This window comes from Ornithorhynchus anatinus, chromosome 2 (genome assembly GCF_004115215.2).
Source record: "Ornithorhynchus anatinus isolate Pmale09 chromosome 2, mOrnAna1.pri.v4, whole genome shotgun sequence".
NCBI lineage: Eukaryota > Metazoa > Chordata > Mammalia > Monotremata > Ornithorhynchidae > Ornithorhynchus > Ornithorhynchus anatinus.
Genome location: NC_041729.1, coordinates 987,365 through 1,006,018, shown reverse-complemented (window position 1 = coordinate 1,006,018; position 18,654 = coordinate 987,365). Strand labels below are relative to the sequence as shown.

Sequence of the window (18,654 nt, the reverse complement as noted above, 5' to 3'; positions counted from 1 at the left end):
CTCATTAACAAAATAAATAGGGTAATAAAAATATATACAAACGAGCAGATGAGCAGAGTGCTGAGGGGAAGGGAGGGGGGAGGAGCAGAGGGAAAGGGGGGGAAGGGAGCTTAGCTGAGGGGAGGTGAAGGGGGGGGGCAGAGAGGGAGCAGAGGGAAAGGGGGGAGCTCAGTCTGGGAAGGCCTCTTGGAGGAGGTGAGCTCTCAGAAGGGCTTTGAAGAGGGGAAGAGAGTGAGTTTGGCGGAGGGGAGGAGGGAGGGCATTCCAGGACAGCGGGAGGACGTGGGCCTGGGGGTCGAGGGCGGGATAGGCGTGACGGGGGACGGTGAGGAGGTGGGCGGCAGAGGAGCAGAGCCTACGGGGTGGGCAGTAGAAAGAGAAGGGAAGAGAGGTAGGAGGGGGCAAGGTGATGGAGAGCCCTGAAGCTTAGAGTGAGAAGTTTTTGTTTTGTGCGGAGGTCGATAGGCAACCACTGGAGGTTTTTAAGAAGGGGAGTGACAGGCCCAGAGCCTTTCTGCAGGAAGATGAGCCGGGCAGAGGAATGAAGAATACGCTGGAGCGGGGAGAGACAGGAGGAAGGGAGATCAGAGAGAAGGCTGACACAATAATCCAGCCGGGATATTATGAGAGCCTGTAGCAGTAAGATAGCCGTTTGAGTGGAGAGGAAAGGGCGGATCTTGGCGATGTTATAAAGGTGAGACCGGCAGGTCTTGGTGACGGATCGGATGTGTGGGGTGAATGAGAGAGCCGAGTCAAAGATGACACCGAGGTTGTGGACTTGAGAGTCGGGAAGGATGGTCGTACCATCCACAGTGATAGGGAAGTCAGGAAGAGGACAGGGCTTGGGAGGGAAGACAAGGAGCTTATACAGTACTCTGCACACGGTAAGCGTTCAGCAAATATAATTGACAGATTTAGCAGTCCCCCAAGAGTGAAGATGGCTGGGGGACATGAGAAGTCCCCCTGGTCTTCTCGCCTCCCCATGGGAAGACAACGGGTGGGAGGGTGAGACAGGGAGTCAGGGCCCTGGAGCCATCATTCATCCGGCCTTCAGAGTAATAATAATAATAATGATAATAACTATGGTATTTGCTAAGCGCTTACCTCATGGGGTGTATACAAGCAAATCGGATCGGACAGAGTCCCTGTCCCACATGGGGCTCATAGTCTCAATCCTCAATTTACAGATGAAGTAACTGAAGCCCAGAGAAGTGAAGTGACTTGCCCAAGGTCATCCAGATAAGTGGCAGAGCTGGATTAGAACCCATGACCTGAGTCGCAGGCCTGGGCTCTATCCACCAGGCAACACTGCTTCATTAAGGAGTTCAGGGGAGCAGGGCAGGAGCGATTGGCCCCTGACAGCCGCCTGGAGTAGGTTCCCTGGAAGAAGCAGGGGCTCGGGAGGGCCGGAAGGGAGCCGGGCCAAGCGGCCATGCGGGCGGCTCCCTCCTGTGACCCGATGACTGTGAAGGCGGGATGCGCGTGGATGGCTGCTGGACTCTGACCGGCCAGCTGGCCGAGACTGCCCAGGGGCCACTGCGATGAACTACAGTGTGAAGGCTGGGGAGGTTGAGGAAAAGAACTGTGCGTTCCCAGGAGTGGTGATGATGGACAGAGGCCAACACCAGCTCTGCCCAGCCCCAGCCCCCACCCCGGCCAGCAACCCCCGTGGGCCACCCCCCAACCCCTCCATCCTCCAGCCTTGACCGAACCCGGCGGGGCTACGGGGCCATTTCCGGGGCGCGGACACAGCTGCTCCCAGAGAAGGGCCACTCTGGGCCCCTCCTTCTAACGAGAGGCTACTTGGCTCCGTGCCCGGGGGGCCGGAAAGGGGCTTTTCCCTCTCCAGGGACCTGGCACACTGCTGGGAAAACATTGACTCATCCCTCACTTCCGTCTGGGCAACAGTCAGGGGGGCAGAGGGGCTGGTGGGGGCACCGGGCAGGTGCTACAAGGAAGTAGCTGAACCCCACTCGCGGTTGGCCAGTGCCGTGAGCTACCCAATCCTCGGCTAGAGCTAGGGGACTCCCAGTATCTGACAAAGCATCATATCTTGGCAGAGAGAAAGGGGGAGACGGGGAGGGGGAGATGCTCACCATATTGGCATTTTCCTGGCACCCACTGGGTACGATGATCATATATTAAATGCCTGCTGGGTGTGCTGGGTACCAAGGGAGACAAAAGGCCAGCGGGCAGGATGCAGGCCCAGTCCCACTGGAGTGCCCTGTCCTTGAGGGAGGGAGAGCGAAGAAAAGTAATAATACTAATAACCGTAGCATTTGTTAAGCGCTATGTGCCGGGCACTGTACTGAGTGCTGGGAAGAATATACGCCAATCGGGTTGGACTCTGTCAATCTCCCTTGTGGGGTTCACAGTCTCCAATCCCCACTTTGCAGGGGAGGGAACTGAGGCCCAGAGAAGGGAAGTGATTTTCCCAAGGTCACCCAGCAGACAAGTGGCAGGACCAGGAATAGAACCCATGACCTTCTGACTCCCAGGCCACGCTGCTTCTCTGGGGATCCTATCCCCATTTTACCACAGAGGAAACAAACCCAGGCAGGTTGAGCGACTGGCCTGAGGTCACCCAGCCACCCCTGGCACTAAGACCCAGGTCTCCCGACTCTCGGCCTTGCGTGCCCTCTGCTTGGCCGCCCTGAGTGCTGAGGGCCGCCCCGCAGAAGGCCGGGACCCATGTCCTGCCCACGGTGACCGCCACTAAAACACGGGGAGACTGAGGGAGAAACATTTCCTAACACAAATCAGAATAACTGGCTGCCAATTGGATACCCATCTATGCCCACGGGCTGAGGAGGGCTAATCAAATAATAATAGTAATGATAATAATGGCACTTGTTAAGCTCTATGTGCCAAGCACTGTTCTAAGCACCGGGGTAGAGTCAAGTTAATCAGCGTGGCCACAGTCCCCGTCCCACATGGGGCTCATATTCTCCAAGTCCCCATTTTACAGATGAGGTAACTGAGGCCCAGTGAAGTGATTTGCCAAGGTCACAAATCAGACAGGCGGTGGAGCCGGGATTAGAACCCAGGTCCTTCTGTCTCCCAGGCCCATGGTCTATCTACTAGGCCCTGGCTGCTTCATAGCTGCTTGAGCTCCAGAAGTGGGTGAAGGGGGATCCTCGGGGAAGGGAAGGAGGAGGCGCTTTACCAGGCCTGGAGTTCGGTAGGTTCGGGGATTAGCATCCAAGAGAAGCAGCGTGCCCCAGTGGGTAGAACATGGTCCTGGGAGTTAGAAGGACCTGGGTTCTAATCCCAGCTCTTCTCCTTGTCCACTGTGTCATCTTGGGCAAGACACTAATTTCTCTATACTTCAGTTGCCTCATCTGTGAAATGGGGATTAAGAGTGAGAGCTCCAAGTGGGATAGGGACTGTATCCAACCTGATTATCTTGTATTTGCCTCAGCGCTTCGTAAGTGCCTGGCACACAGTAAGCGCTTAACAAATACTATATTTGAAAAAACAGAGAGAGAGCCAGGAGGTCTGGTCACCTCTCAGCCATGTTTCTTCAGCGACATATTTATCTGTACTTTCGATTACTAATTCCCCCTCTAATTTTTTTTTGGTATTTGTTAAGCGCTTACTATGTGCCGAGCACTATTCTAAGCACTAGGGTAGATGAGAAGCAGCGTGGCTCAGTGGAAAGAGCACGGGCTTTGGAGTCAGAGGTCATAGGTTCGAATCCCGGCTCGGCCACTTGTCAGCTGTGTGACTTTGGGCAAGTCACTTAACTTCTCGGTGCCTCAGTTACCTCATCTGTAAAATGGGGATTAAGACTGTGAGCCCCACGTGGGACAACCTGATTCCCCTATGTCTACCCCAGCGTTTAGAACAGTGCTCGGCACATAGTAAGCGCTTAACAAATACCACCATTATTATACAGGGAAATCAGGTTGTCCCACGTGAGGCTCCCATTCTTCATCCCCATTTTACAGATGAGGGAACTGAGGCACCGAGAAGGTAAGTGACTTGCCCAGAGTCACACGACTGACAGGTGGCGGAGCCAGGATTAGAACCCACGACCTCTGACTCCTAAGCCCGCCCTCTTTCCACTGAGCCATGCTGCTACTCTAGAGTGTTAACCCCTTGTGGGTAGGGTACTCTACCAACTCTGCTAATTGGCACTCTCCCAAATGCTTAGTTCAGTGTTCTGCACACAGCAAGCGTCCAATAAATACCACTGATTGCTTGGTTCGGCTGTGTCTTCCCAGTGACTTCCGTCCGTGCCTCTCCTAGCTCTCTCCCGGTCTTCCGCCCGCTGCCAACTAGCTGAAAGGAAGCCGGGCATGTCCGTGTGCCGGCCTCACCGGCGAGGCGGCTAGTCGAGGCCGGCCGGCGCGTCCCAGTAAGAAGAGCCTTAGTGTGGCCCGAGTGCACACTGCAGGCAGGGCGCTGAACTAAATGACTGGGAAGTACCTGACAGGGAAATGAAACGATCCCTGACCACAAGGTGCTTCTGCAGCACTTTCCAAGTAGGCGCTCGGGGCCGGGCTTGGGCCCCCCCGAAGAGGCGCCCGGGCAGGGGCTCGGGCACAGAGGAAGTGTGTTTTAAGGGCCTGCTGAAATGTCCCCGCAGAGGAGAGATCTGCGGGGCTCCCTGCGGTCGGGAAAAGAGCAGCCCTCTCTGACCAAAAGCTTTCTGAAGAAGGAGAAACAAGGAAGCTGAAAACAGATGCAAATGTCCAACACGATGGCCTTTTTTTGAGCCCTCTGGGGCTCTGGGTCCCCCACTGGCCTTCTCACCGACACACACACCTGTGAGTGAATTTGCCTGCCGGTGGTGTCTCCCTGGGAGGGCAGGCAGTGTAGCCCAGAGGGGAGCGTCTCCGGGGGGTGGAGGGGGGCAGCGAATCGGGGGACCCAGGTTCTAGCCCCAGCTCTGCCCGGGGCCTGCCGTGCCAACCTGGACAGGTCACCTACCTTCCCGGGGCTTCAGTTCCCTAAACCACTAAACGGGATAAAGCAAGTCACTTAACTTCTCTATGCCTCAGTTGCCTGATCTGTAAAATGGGGATTAAGACTGTGAGCCCCACGTGGGACAACCTGATTACCTTGTATCTCACCCAGTAGTTAGAACAGTGCTCAGTACATAGTAAGCGCTTAACAAATACCAACATTATTATTCCCTCTTGGACTGCAAATTCCATATGGGGCAGTGTCTACTTTCATTCATTCGTTCAGTTGCATTTATTGAGCACTTACTGTGTGTAAAACACTGTCCTAAGCACTTGGGAGAGTACAATATAACATCAGACACATTCTCTGTCCACAAGGAGCTCAAAGTCTAGAGAGTTACTGGTATCGGCCTTGGCACCGAGCCCCCCGATAAGCACTGAATACAATAATAATAATAATATTTTACCTAGGAAAGGTCAGACACATCAACCTGAGTTACAGCTTCACCATTCAATTCCTGCCAGTCCCACCACCCGCTTTTTCCCACCCCCTCGGCTGGCTCTTCCCACGCTATGTTTTCCCGGCCTGCCCTTTCCTCAGGAAATTCAGGAAACGCAGTTGCGGTTCCCCGCCGGGAGAGCCTTGCGGCCGGGGAGAGTCTCACACCGCCCCAGTCCCGGCCCAAGCCTCATCCTCGCTGACGTTTCGCGACCCCCCAGTTGACGGATGCGGTTGTAAATGCCAAATCCCATCCCTCACAATTCTCCCCCAGCGTTTCTGGGCCTGCTTCCTTCGATGGGGCGGAAGCTCCTCGAGGGCAGGGAACGGTCTCTCGTCGCGTCGTGTCGCTGCTGGACGGTCCCGAGCACCGGGTGCGGCTCCCTGAGGTCACCGCTGGGCAAATGCCACCACGACTGCTCTGCTCCGTTTCCCTTCAGTTGTTTGCCCAACTGATCTCGGAAATTCCAGTCCCCTCCCCGCCGGCCCTCCTCCCCGTCCCGCTTCCCCTTTCTCGACGGGGCTTCTTCAGGCCAACAGGAATCAAATTCTCCTAATCAGAGTTGTGGCTTTGCTGGCTTCAAAATCCAATTTTCCTCATTTTCCATGCGATCGATTAACTTCTTGCCCCTCCTCCGCCTGGGGGACGACAGCCCAGCTGAGAACTCGGCTCTCGCGGCAGCGACGACAGGAATTGAAAATCATCACCAGAGAAAGAATGTCAGAGAACGTTGTTTTTTGGTTTTGTTTCTTTCAATGGCACCTCTTAAGTGTTTACTATGTGCCAGGTACTGTACTAAACGCTGAGGCACTGTCCAAGTCAAGGCTGTGGGCCCTGCCCTTAGGAGCCTGCCATCAAAAGCAGCATGGCTTAGTGGAAAGAACCCAGGCTTGGGAGCTAGAGGTCATGGGTTCTAATCCAGGCTCCGCCGCTTGTCAGCTGTGTGACTTTGGGCAAGTCGCTTCACTTCTCTGTGCCTCAGTTACCTCATCTGTAAAATGGGGATTAAGACTGGGAGCCCCATGTGGGACAACCTGATCACCTTGTATCCCCCAGTGCTTAGAACAGTGCTTTGCACACAGTAAGCACTTAAATATCATTATATTATTATTATTATTTTAATTAAAAGGAGGGGAGAGGGACACAATGGATCCAACAGTCAAATGTTCCCCAGGTGGGTGCCTCAGACCCTCGGGGTCTTTCGTGACCCATTCGAGAAACACATCCAATTCCCATCGGTTCTGCTAAGAGCTGGGGATTTAGTAACCGGTAGATCCATAAAAAGGAATGCAGATCTTTTCTTTGGACTTAATTTAGAAACCAACACCCACATACGTAGACAAACATACTGTACATCCAGCATGGTCCCGTGGAAGGAGTCCTGGGCTGGGAGTCGGGAGACCCGGGTTCTACTCCTGGCTCTGCCCCAGCCCGCTGAGTGACTCCGGGTGGGTCACTAGCCCTCTCTGGGCCCTGCTTTCTTCCTCTGGCCGAGAGTGATAAGGTTCCCATTCTCCCCGACATTTAGATTATGAACCGCGTGGGGGACAGGGACCGTGTTTGATCCGATAAGCTCGTAGTTACCCCACACTTAACTCATAATAAATGCTTAATAAATGCTACCATAATTATTATTTAAAAGTACAAACAACCCCATAATTACCAACAGAAACTGATGCCTGGCAATACGAATTTAACCTCTGACAGATTGGACGGTGTCAGGAACTCTCTCCCTCTTAGGTTCCAAATCCAAGACAGTCATTTGGTAATGATAACAATAATAATAATAGTACTTGTTAAGCATTTACTACGTGCCAAGTTCTAAGCGCCGTGTTCTAAGCGCTGGGGTAGATACAAGCTTAACCAGGTTGGACACAGTCCCTGTCGCACGTGGGGCTCACAGCCTTCATCCCCATTTTACAGATGAGGTCACTGAGGCCCAGAGAAGTTATGTGACTTGCCTAAGGTCACGAAGCAGACACGGGGCGGAGTCGGGATTAGAACTCAGGTCCTTCTGACTCCCAGGCCTGTGCTCTACCCACGGAGCCACACCAGGAATTCGAATTGGGAGCTACTCTGAAATGAAGGAGTCGCCAGAAGAGTGAAGACGGGTCCGTGGGACAAAACTTATCCGCAAGGCTTCGAGAGAAAGGGGCTCAGAAAAAGCAAAGAGGATAAGGCAGAGCCGGCCCCCGCCAGTTGGCCCCGTGGGGAGGTGAGGGGGCCGGGACCCGGGAGTCCAACCTAAAGGTGAAGCAGAGCACGAGGCCTGGGGACGGCAAGGGGACAAGCAAGGGCACACGCCGCTACACGTAGCATCTGCCTGAAGCGCGGCCCGGACCGCATCTCTCCTCTCCTCCAGACCGTCCGCCAGCTCCCCGGGTCCCTGCGCATCAACCCGAAACTCTCTCCCCGTCAGGTTTCAGGCTCTCTGCCATCTGTCCCCACCTGACCCATCTGCTCCCTTCCCCGCCTTCTTCAACCGACCTACCCCTTTCCAAGCCAAACTTCCAACCAGATATGGGTCCCGCCTCTCCCACCACTTCCCCGGCCTGGAACTCCTTCATTCCCTCCCCACATCAGACGGACCCCAACTCGCCCCACCTTCCCAGCTTTCCGGAAATCCCACCTCCTCCAATAAGCCTTTTCCAATTTATCTCCATAGTTTAGTAGAAAGAGCCCGGGCCCGGGAGTCGGAAGGATCTGGGCTCTAAACCCAGCTCCGCCGCTTGTCTGCTGAGTGACCTTGGGCAACTCAATTCACCTCTCTGTGCCTCAGTTACCTCATCCGTAAAATGGGGATTAAGACTGTGAGCCCTATGTGGGACAGGGACGGTATCCCCCTTCTAGACCGTAAGCCCGTTGTTGGGTAGGGACTGTCTCTATCTGTTGCCGAATCGAACTTTCCAAGTGCTTAGTACAGGGCTCTGCACACAATAAACGCTCAATAAATACGATTGAATGAATGAATGAAAGCATCCAACCCGATTATCTTGTCTCTACCCCAGCACTTAGAAGAGTGTCTGGCACATAATAAACGCTTCTGTTTCACAAATACCATTATCATCACTATCAGTAGTAGTAATCTCTCCCGGCACCCCGGACCATATGATCCCGTCAACCAACTCCTGCCTCCTCAGCCCTCCTGGATATCTGTCTGTTTTATTTTGGACCTAATTGCCAACATTTTTAGGTTTGTCTTCCTTCTTAGAGTGAGAGGTCCTTGACGACAAGGAATGTTTCATTTTGTTATTCTGTACTACCTAAGCACTTAGTACAGAGCCCCTCACCAAGAGGACGCTCAAAAATGCGACCGCTATTATTACGATTCTTTCCTTCCATCCATTCTGTACATTATTTAGCGACATCCTCTCCCTTTGACCGAAAGCCCCTCACGGGCAGAGCCGGCGTCTTCCACCTCTACCGAACTCTCCCAATCCCCTGGTAAAGCGCCCTGCCTGCAGCAGGAGCTCCGTAATGCTATTGATTGATTGTATTCAATTATTTATTCATCTATTTCATCCTATCATTCGTGCTGGTCTGTTTCTCTCCTTGCCCTTTCTCCTCCTCCCCTTATTTGAAAATGTCTGTCTTCCCCTCTAGACCGTAAGCTCGCTTTGGGCAGGGTGCGTGCCTGCTAATTCAGCCGCATCACACTCTCCCAAGCGCTCGGTCCAGTGCTCTATACATAGCAAGCGCTCAATAAATACGATTGATCGAAAAGAACGCATCCGCCGGTTCTTTTCCCACGGCGCGGAAGCCATCCTTTTCCTCCGCCAGCTCGTCCAGGCGGTCAGTCCAGCGGGTGGGCGCTCGGTCTGTGCCGCCGACCGACTGCCTGCTCCTCCTCCTCCTCATCATCATCATCACCGGCATTTATTGAGCACCTACTGAGGGTTCTCGGCCTTTGGGAGAGTGGGATCCGACCGAGATGTGCCCGAAACGCCCTCTCTGCCTGCCACGGGCCCCAGGCAGGGCGAGGAGGTGCCACTCACGTTGGGCTACTGCGGTCCTCGGGTGGGCTGGTCCTCCGGGGCGGGGGGGGGGGGCTGCGCTGACCCGCCGGGCGAAAGCTTGGGAGGCGGACGCCTGCAGGACACCTGCAGGACACCTGCAGGACGCCCTGCGGCTCCGAAGGATGGAGGATCCAGGCCGCTCCCTCCCTCCCTCTTCGACTCCCTGATTGGCTCCCTCTTCGGCTCCCTGTTTGGCTCCCTCTTCGACTCCCTGTTTGGCTCCTTCTTCCTCTTCGGCTCCCTGATTGGCTCCCTCTTCGGCTCCCTGATTGGCTCCTTCTTCCTCTTCGACTCCCTGTTTGGCTCCCTCTTCGACTCCCTGATTGGCTCCCTCTTCCTTTTCGGCTCCCTGATTGGCTCCCTCTTCCTCTTCGACTCCCTGTTTGGCTCCCTGATTGGCTCCTTCTTCCTCTTCGACTCCCTGTTTGGCTCCCTCTTCGACTCCCTGTTTGGCTCCTTCTTCCCCTTCGGCTCCCTGATTGGCTCCTTCTTCTTCTTCGACTCCCTGTTTGGCTCCCTGATTGGCTCCCTCTCAGCGGCCGCTGGCCTCGGTCCCTCTCTCTTGCCAGGACCGGTGGCGGCCAGCTCGGCCCCGGGCGCCTCAATCAATCGGTCAATCAATCGTATTGATTGAGAGCTTACTGTAATAACAATAATAATGTTGGTATTTGTTAAGCGCTTACTACGTGCCAAGCACTGGGGTAGATCCAAGGCGATCAGGTGGTCCCACGTAGGGCTCACGGTCTCCATCCCCAATTGACAGATGAGGTCACTGAGGCCCAGAGAAGCGAAGTGACTGGCCCAAGGTCACCCAGCTGACAAGCGGCGGAGGCGGGATTAGAACCCATGACCTCGGACTCCCCAGCCCGGGCTCTTTCCACTGAGCCACGCTGCTTCACAAGTTCCCTGTCCGCATCGAGATCACCGTGCTGTAGAGGGGCGCTGGGGGCGGGGTGATCATTCATTCACCAGTATTTATTGAGCGCTTACTATGTGCAGAGCACTGTACTAAGCGCTTGGATGGACAATTCGGCAACCGATAGAGACCATCCCTGCCCAATGACGGGCTCACGGTCTAATCGGGGGAGACAGTCGGACAGAAACAAGACAACATCATCACGATAAATAGAATCAAGGGGATGGACACCTCATTAACAAAATAAATAGGGTAATAAATAATATATACAAATGAGCACAGTGCTGAGGGGAGGGGAAGGGAGAGGGGGAGGAGCAGAGGGAAAGGGGGAAAAAGGAGGCTTAGCTGAAGGGAGGTGAAGGGGGAGCAGAGAAGGAGCAGAGGGAAAAGGGGAAGCTCAGTCTGGGAAGGCCTCTTGGAGGAGGTGAGTTCAGATCCAAGTGTAATGGCGACGCAGAAGGGAGAGGGAGTGGAGGGGGGAGGAAAGACGGCTTCGTCGGGATCGAGGAGGGGAGAGGGATGTGGGAAGGAGCAGGTGGGAGATGGAGCTCCGGGGGACGTCGAGGATTTCCGAAATGGAGATGGAAGAAGCAAGAGGAAGACAGGGAGAGAGAGACTCTAAGGTCCTTCTGGGCAGGGATCGCGACCACCAACTCGAATGAGCTGTCATTTCCCAAGAGCTTAGTACAGTGCCCTGCACACAGTAAGCCTTACTAAATGCCTTTGAATGATTGAGAGGAGGGGAGGAAGGGGGTAGAAGAGGGGAGAGGGAGGGCGGCAGGAAGGGGAGAGGGGGGAAGAGGGATGGGGGGAAGAGGGAAGATTGTGAGCCCGTCCTTGGGCAGGGATGGCCTCTATCTGTTGAAGAATTGTCCATTCCAAGCGCTTAGTCCAGTGCTCTGCACAGAGTAAGCGCCCAATCAATACGATCGAATGAATGAATGAATCATGAGCTGTCATTTCCCAAGAGCTTAGTACAGTGCCCTGCACAAAGTAGGCCTTACTAAATGCCTCTGATCGAGAAGAAGGGGGTAGAAGAGGAGAGAGGGAGACATGGGGAGAGGGAGCAAAGGGATGGGGGGGGGAGGGAAGAGGGCCGTGAGCCCGTCACTGGGCAGGGATGGTCACTATCCGATGCAGAATTGTCCATGCCAAGCGCTTAGTCCAGTGCTCTGCACATAGTAAGCGCTCAATCAACAGTAGCGAATGAATGATGAGCTATCATTTCCCAAGAGCTTAGGACAGTGCCCTGCACAAAGTAAGCATTACTAAACGCCTTTGAATGATCGAGAGGGAGGGAGAAGGGAGGAAGGGGGTAGAAGAGGAGAGAGGGAGACATGGGGAGAGGGAGGGCGGCAGCAAAGGGATGGCGGGGAGGGAAGAAGGCCGTGAGACCGTCATCGGGCAGGGAGGGCCTCTATCTGTTGAAGAATTGTCCATTTCAAGCGCTTAGTCCAGTGCTCTGCACAGAGAAAGCGCTCAATCAATACGACTGAATGAATGAAAGAAGAAGGGAGGGAGGGAGGGCAAGAGAGGAGGGGAGGAAAGGAGAGGGAGGGCGAGAGGGATGGAGGAAGAGGCAAAGGACGGAGAGAGAGGAGAGCGGAGCCGGGTGCGGGCGGCGGCACTCACCGGGCCCCGCGGCCAGGCCAGGCCGGGGCAGCCTCCCGGGGGGCGGGGGCGGACAGGGTGACCAGCTCAGGCTTGGCGGGACCGGCTCCGGGCAGCCTCGGCCCCGGCATGCTGACAACGGTGCAGACTGACGACTGACAACGGTGCAGACTGACTGCAGACTGACTGGCTGACCACGGTGCAGACTGACTGCAGACTGACTGGCTGACCACGGTGCAGACTGACTGCAGATTGACGACTGATCACGGTGCAGACTGACTGACCGCGGTGCAGACTGACTGCAGACTGACTGACAACGGTGCTGGCGGCGCTGCGGGCCGGGGGCCGCCCGGCCGAGGCCCTGCCGAGGCCCTGCCGAGGCTCCGGAGGCTCCGGAGGGAGGCAGCGGGTCCCGGCTGGAGCCCGGGAGGACACGTGACCCTGCCCGCCCCGCCCCATCCTCGCCATTCAGTCATTCATTCATTCATTCATTCATTCATTCAATAGTACTGACGGAGCGCTTACTCTGTGCAGAGCACTGGACTAAGCGCTTGGAATGGACTATTGGGCCACAGGGAGAGACACGCTCCTCCCGCCCCTCCCTCTCCTGGCCTCGCCCACCCATGGCCTCGCCCCAAAGTCCCTCTTGTCCCACCCACAGCCCTCTTCTGTGGCTCAGTGGAAAGAGCCCGGGCTTGGGAGTCAGAGGTCGTGGATTCGAATCCCCCCTCCGCCCCTTGTCAGCTGGGTGATTGTGGGCAAGTCACTTCACTCCCCTGGGCCTATCATCTGTAAAGTGGGAATTAAGAGTTCGAGCTTCATGTGGGACAGGTACTGTGCCCAACACGATTACCTTCTATCTACCTCAGTGCTTAGAACAGTGCCTGCCACATAGTAGGGACCTAACAAATACCATAAAAAAAAAAGAAATATTCCTAGCTCACAGAGAACTTCCACTTTAACAGAGGAGACAAGCACAGAAATAATACCATGCAGTGGAATCAGAAGAAATAAAGTTGAATATTTGATCAAGTATCATATATACCCAGCTGCTTGAAGGCAGGTGTAAACAATGTGACGTTGAAGGGCAAACTGAAGGGCTGATGAGATCCCAAATGAGGGGAATAAACCTGAGAAGGCTTTTGGGAGGAGGTGGGATTTTAGGAGGCTTTGAAGGTGGGGAGCATGGCGGTCTGATGGGTCTGGGGCTAAGAAAAATTGAACCCCGAGGCCAGGGATATCAGGGCCCTGGGGCTGATCGAGAAATGACCATTTTCAGTGCTAGAGTGATCTGAAATGTCCTCAATTTAAGGCATTCAGTCAGTTCACCCATTTCAGTGCAATCTCACTGATCTCCTACTACATCCTCACGCACATACTTCTCCCCTCTAATGTTACCCTACACACTACACTTCCATCTTGTCTATCTTGCTGCCAACCCCTTGCCCACGCCCACCCTCTGGCCTGGATCTCCACCCCTGCCCTTCGTATGTGGCAATCTATCTCTCTTCCCACCTACGAAGCCTTCCTAGAATCACATCTCATTCATCATTCAATAGTATTTATTGAGCGCTTACTATGTGCAGAGGCCTTCTCTGAAACTAAATCCTCATTGCCTCAACTCATTCTCCCTTCTGCATCACCTATGCACTTGGATCTGTATCTTTTAAGCATTTGATATTCACCCCACACTTAGCCCCACAATGCTTATGTGCATAGCCTTCTGCTCTCCCATTTCCCCTCTATGTAATTTATTTTAATTAATTCATTCATTCAATAGTATTTATTGAGCGCTTACTATGTGCAGAGCACTGTACTAAGAGCTTGGAATATACAAATCGGTAACAGAGACAGTCCCTGCCCTTTGACGGGCTTACAGCCTAATCGGGAGAGAATGTCTGTCTCTGTCTCCAAACTGTAAGAGTTTTATAGGCAGAGATTCTGTCTACCATCTCCATGTATTGTATGCACCCAAGCTCTTAGTTACAGTGCTCTATATGCAGAAAACACTCATTAAATATGGTTGATTGATTGAGCTCATTATGGGCAGGGAAAGTGTCCACTAATTCTGCTGTATTGTACTCTCCCAAGTGCTTAGTAATAATAATGTTGGTATTTGTTAAGAGCTTACTATGTGCAGAGCACTGTTCTAAGCACTGGGGTAGACACAGGGGAATCAGGTTGTCTCACGTGGGGCTCACAGTCTTAATCCCTATTTTACAGATGAGGTAACTGAGGCACAGAGAAGTTAAGTGATGCCCACAGTCACACAGCTGACAAGTGGCAGAGCTGGGATTCAAACCCATGACCTCTGACTCCAAAGCCCGTGCTCTTTCCACTGAGCCATGCTGCTTCTCCAAGTACAGACCTCTGCATGTAGTAAGTGCTCAAAAAGTATGATTGATGGGGAAAAAAGGGTAAGTCAATAAATATAGGCTTCAAGAGTTGAGTGCACACTCCCTATGCCTTTTTCTCATCTCTCTTGTTCACGTCATCCCTCGCCCCGTTGATTCATTCAATCGTATTTATTGAGCACTTACTGTGCACAGAGCACCATATTAAGAGCTTGGGAGAGTACAGTACAACAACAGACACCCACAACAAGTTCAAGGTCCCCAGCCCCCTGCGCCAGCCCTTGCCAACTCGCTGCCATCCAACCCACCCCAGACTCTTCCACAGCCTCAGCCAAGTGTGGCCTGTGGAAGCTTCGCTCCATCATGGCGAAGGTTCCCTTCATCTTTGACATGTTTCTGACCCAATCGCTGCTCCTCCTCGCCATCGCTGAAGTCCGTCGTTGGGCAGGGATGGTCTCTATCTGTTGCCGACTTGTACATTCCAAGTGCTTAGTACAGTGCTCTCCACAGAGTAGGCGCTCAATAAATACTATTGAATGAATGACTCTCCCCAGATGTCACGGTCTCCCCTGCTGCTCTCTTTAGAGGGGGCCTCATCTTTACCCACTCCCCCAGACTCACTGGGAAAGGGGGAGGTGTTAGCTTCCTTCTCGCGCCCCAGTTCCACTGGGACAGTGCCAGTGCTCTGCACGCGTAAGCGCTCAGTAAATACGATTGAATGAACTTTCGCATCATTCCCCCAACCCCTTCTTTCCCTTCCTTCGAAGCTCATATCATCCACCTCTATCACCCGCTCCAGACTCTAATAACAGTCATCTGCCACCCCTCAGTTCCCACCTTCAACTTTTTTGAACCATTTTGATCCCTTTCTCACATTCCTTCTCCCTTTCTTGATCCTTGGGAACTTCAATATCCACAAAGATGTTCTTGATGACCCTTCCGCTGCCCACTTTCTATCACTCCTCAACTCGAGTGACCTTCTGCTCCATCTCAGCTCTTCCACTCACCCACTTCATCTCATCATCTCTAGCCACTGAACAATCTTTACCCTCACCAACTCTGAAATCCCCCTCTCTGAGCACAGCTTCCTCACCAACCTTCTCTCCCACACACATCCTCCCTACAAATCCGGGCTGTTCACCCAGAGACCTCCGATCTTTTGACTCCATCCGATTTTCTCAAGTCATCGTGTCTCATTTAGCCTTCATACCCCAACTTCCCTTGAATACCAAATTGACGTTCTCAACACCGCCCTCTTTACTGAACTCAGCTCACTTGCTCCCCTCTCCCTTTGTTAATTTCTTACCACTAATCCACAGCTCTGGATCACCTCCACAGTCCACGTCCTTTGCTCTTGTTCACGAGCCGCTGAGAACTGCTGCCAGAAATCTAGATGTCAGACCGACCTCGTCCACTTCAAGTTTATCCTTGGGTGCTTTAACTCTGCCTTCTCCTCTGCCTGCCAAAATTATTTCTCTATCCTTATGACCCCCATGCCCATTGCCCTTGCCAGTTATTTCAGACATTTAACTCTCTCCTCAAACTCCCTGTTCTCCCCACACCCCCCATCCCTCGCCCCTAACCTGGCCATCTACTTTATTGAGAAATTGAAACTATCAGGCGTGAGGTCCCTGAAATCCCCCCGCCCCTCCCCAATCCCTCCCTACTTCTGCCCCTTCTTCAATTCTCTCATCTTTTCCAGCAGAATCTCAAGAGGATATTCTCCTGCTTTACTTGTTTTGATGTCTGTTTCCCCGCTTCTAGACTGTGAGCCCGTTGTGGGCAGGGAATGTCTCTCTTTGTTGCTGAATTGTACTTTCCAAGCACTTAGTACAGTGCTGTGCACACAGTAAACGCTCAATAAATATGATTGAATGAATGAATGCTTTCTCTCATAATCCACCCCCTCCAACTGCACGCCTAACCCCATCCCTTCACAATTTATCAAAACATGTATCTGCCCCCTCCCTCTTTCCCTCCTTAACCAACATCTTTAACTGTTCTCTCTCCAGTGGCTTCATCCCCACTGCTTTCAAACATACCCATGTCTCCCCTACCCTAAAAAAACCCCTCCTTAACACCACGGCTCCTCCAGTTATTTTCCCCTCTCCCTCCTCCCATTCTTCTATAATCTCCTTGAGCAAGTTGTCTACACCCGCTGTCACAAGTTCCTCTCCTCCAATTTTCTCCTTGACCCTCTCCATTCTGGCTGCTGTCCCTTTCACTCCACAGAAATCAACCACTTAAAGGTCACCTACGATCTCCTTCTTGCCAAATCAGGGAGGTCAGCAAGGAGGCTGATAAAGTAATCCAGGTGGGATAGGACCAGGGCTTGGATTAACGTGCTAACAGTGTGGATGGAGGGAAAAGGGTGGATTTTAGCAATGTTGGAAAAATTGAACTAACAGAATTTAGTGATGGAATGAATATGGGGGTTGAATGAGAGAGAGGAGTCAAGGATAACACCAAGGTTACAGGCTTGTGAGTCAGGAAGGATGGTAGGACTCGTGGTTCAGTGGAAAGAGCACGGGCTTTGGAGTCAGAGGTCAGGGGTTCGAATCCCTGATCTCCCACTTGTCAGCTGTGTGACTGTGGGCAAGTCACTTCACTTCTCTGTGCCTCAGTTCCCTCATCTGTAAAATGGGGATTAAAACTGTGAGCCCCACGTGGGACAACCTGATCACCCTGTATCTCCCCCAGCGCTTAGAACAGTGCTCTGCACATAGGAAGCACTTAACAAATACCAACATTATTACAGTGATCAGAAAGTCAGGGGAAGGACAGACTTTGGGAGGGGAGATAAGGAGTTCTATTAGGGATCATCTAAAATTACTCTTTTGCATTATACTCTCTATCCACTAGGCCATGCTGAAATCTTGGGGGTGGAGTGGGGTGAGGTGTTAGTTGAGAGGATGTGTATCGGGAAGAAGATATCAATCAATTAATCAATCAATCATATTTATTGACTGCTTACTGTGTGCAAGAGCACTATAGTATGTGCTTGGGAGAGTCCAATATAGCAGACTTAGTTCCTGCCCACAACGAGCTTAGGGTCTAGAGCGGGAGACAGTAAAGCAGCATGACTTAGTTGAAAGAGCACGGGCTTGGGAATCAGAGGATAATAGTAATGGTGGTATTTGTTAAGCACTTACCAGGTGCAAAGCACTGTTCTAAGCGCTGGGGCGATACAAGGTGATCAGGTTGTCCCATGTGGGGCTCACAGTTTTAATCCCCATTTTACAGGTGGAGGTAACTGAGACCCAGAGATGTTAAGTGACTTGCCCAAAGTCACCCAGCAGACAAGTGGCGGAGCCAGAATTAGAAGCCATGACCTCTGACTCCTAAGCCCGGGCTCTTTCCTCTGAGCCACAAGAGGATGTGGGTTCTAATTCTGACTTCGCCACGTGTTTGCTGTGTGACCTTGAGTAGGTGACCTCCCTTCTCTGTGCCTCAGTGACCTCACCCGTAAAAATGGGGATGGAGACTCTGAGCCCCACGTGGGACAGGAACTGTGTCCAACCCAATTTACTTGTATCCATCCCAGAGTTTGGTACAGTGCCTGGCACACAGTAAGCGCTTAACAAATATTTTTTTAAAAAAGAGAGAGCCAGGACCTCTGGTAACCTCTCAGCCATGTTTCTTCAGCAACATATTTATCTGTACTTTCAATTACTAATTCCCCCTCTAATTTTTTTTTTTTGGTATTTGTTAAGCGCTTACTATGTGCCGAGCACTGTTCTAAGCACTGGGATAGATACAGGGAAATCAGGTTGTCCCATGTGAGGCTCACAGTCTTCATCCCCATTTTACAGCTGAGGGAACTGAGGCACAGAGAAGCGAAGTGACTTGCCCACGGTCACACAGCTGACAAGTGGCAGAGCCGGGGTTCGAACCCATGACCTCTGACTCCCAAGCCCGGGCTCTTGCCACTGAGCCACGCTGCTTCTTTAACATAATAATAATAATGCTAGTATTTCCTAAGCGCTTACTATGTGCAAAGCACTGTTCTAAGTATTGGAGGAGATACAAGGTCATCAAGTTGTCCCACGTGGGGCTCACAGTCTTAATCCCCATTTTACAAATGAGGGTACTGAGGCCCAGAGAAGTTAAAGCCCTGCCACTTGTCAGCTGTGTGACTGTGGGCAACTCACTTCACTTCTCTGGGCCTCAGTTACCTCATCTGTAAAATGGGGATTAACTGTGAGCCTCACGTGGGACAACCTGATGACCCTATCTACCCCAGCGCTTAGAACAGTGCTCAGCACCTAGTAAGCGCTAAAGAAATACCAACATTATTATTATTACTATTAAATGACTTGCCCAAAAATCACACAGCTGACGATTTTC

At 52.6% G+C, this 18,654-nt stretch overlaps 1 protein-coding gene across 1 annotated transcript in view; it reads right to left on the bottom strand.

The window, feature by feature from the left end:
- The window catches only part of ABCA3 (ATP binding cassette subfamily A member 3), a 56,550-nt gene extending 47,121 nt beyond the window's left edge, over positions 1 to 9,429 (bottom strand). The window contains 1 exon segment of the mRNA XM_029057518.2: positions 9,406 to 9,429. The gene's annotated coding sequence lies outside the window, so the exon portion shown is untranslated.
- Positions 9,430 to 18,654: the final 9,225 nt, after the last annotated feature.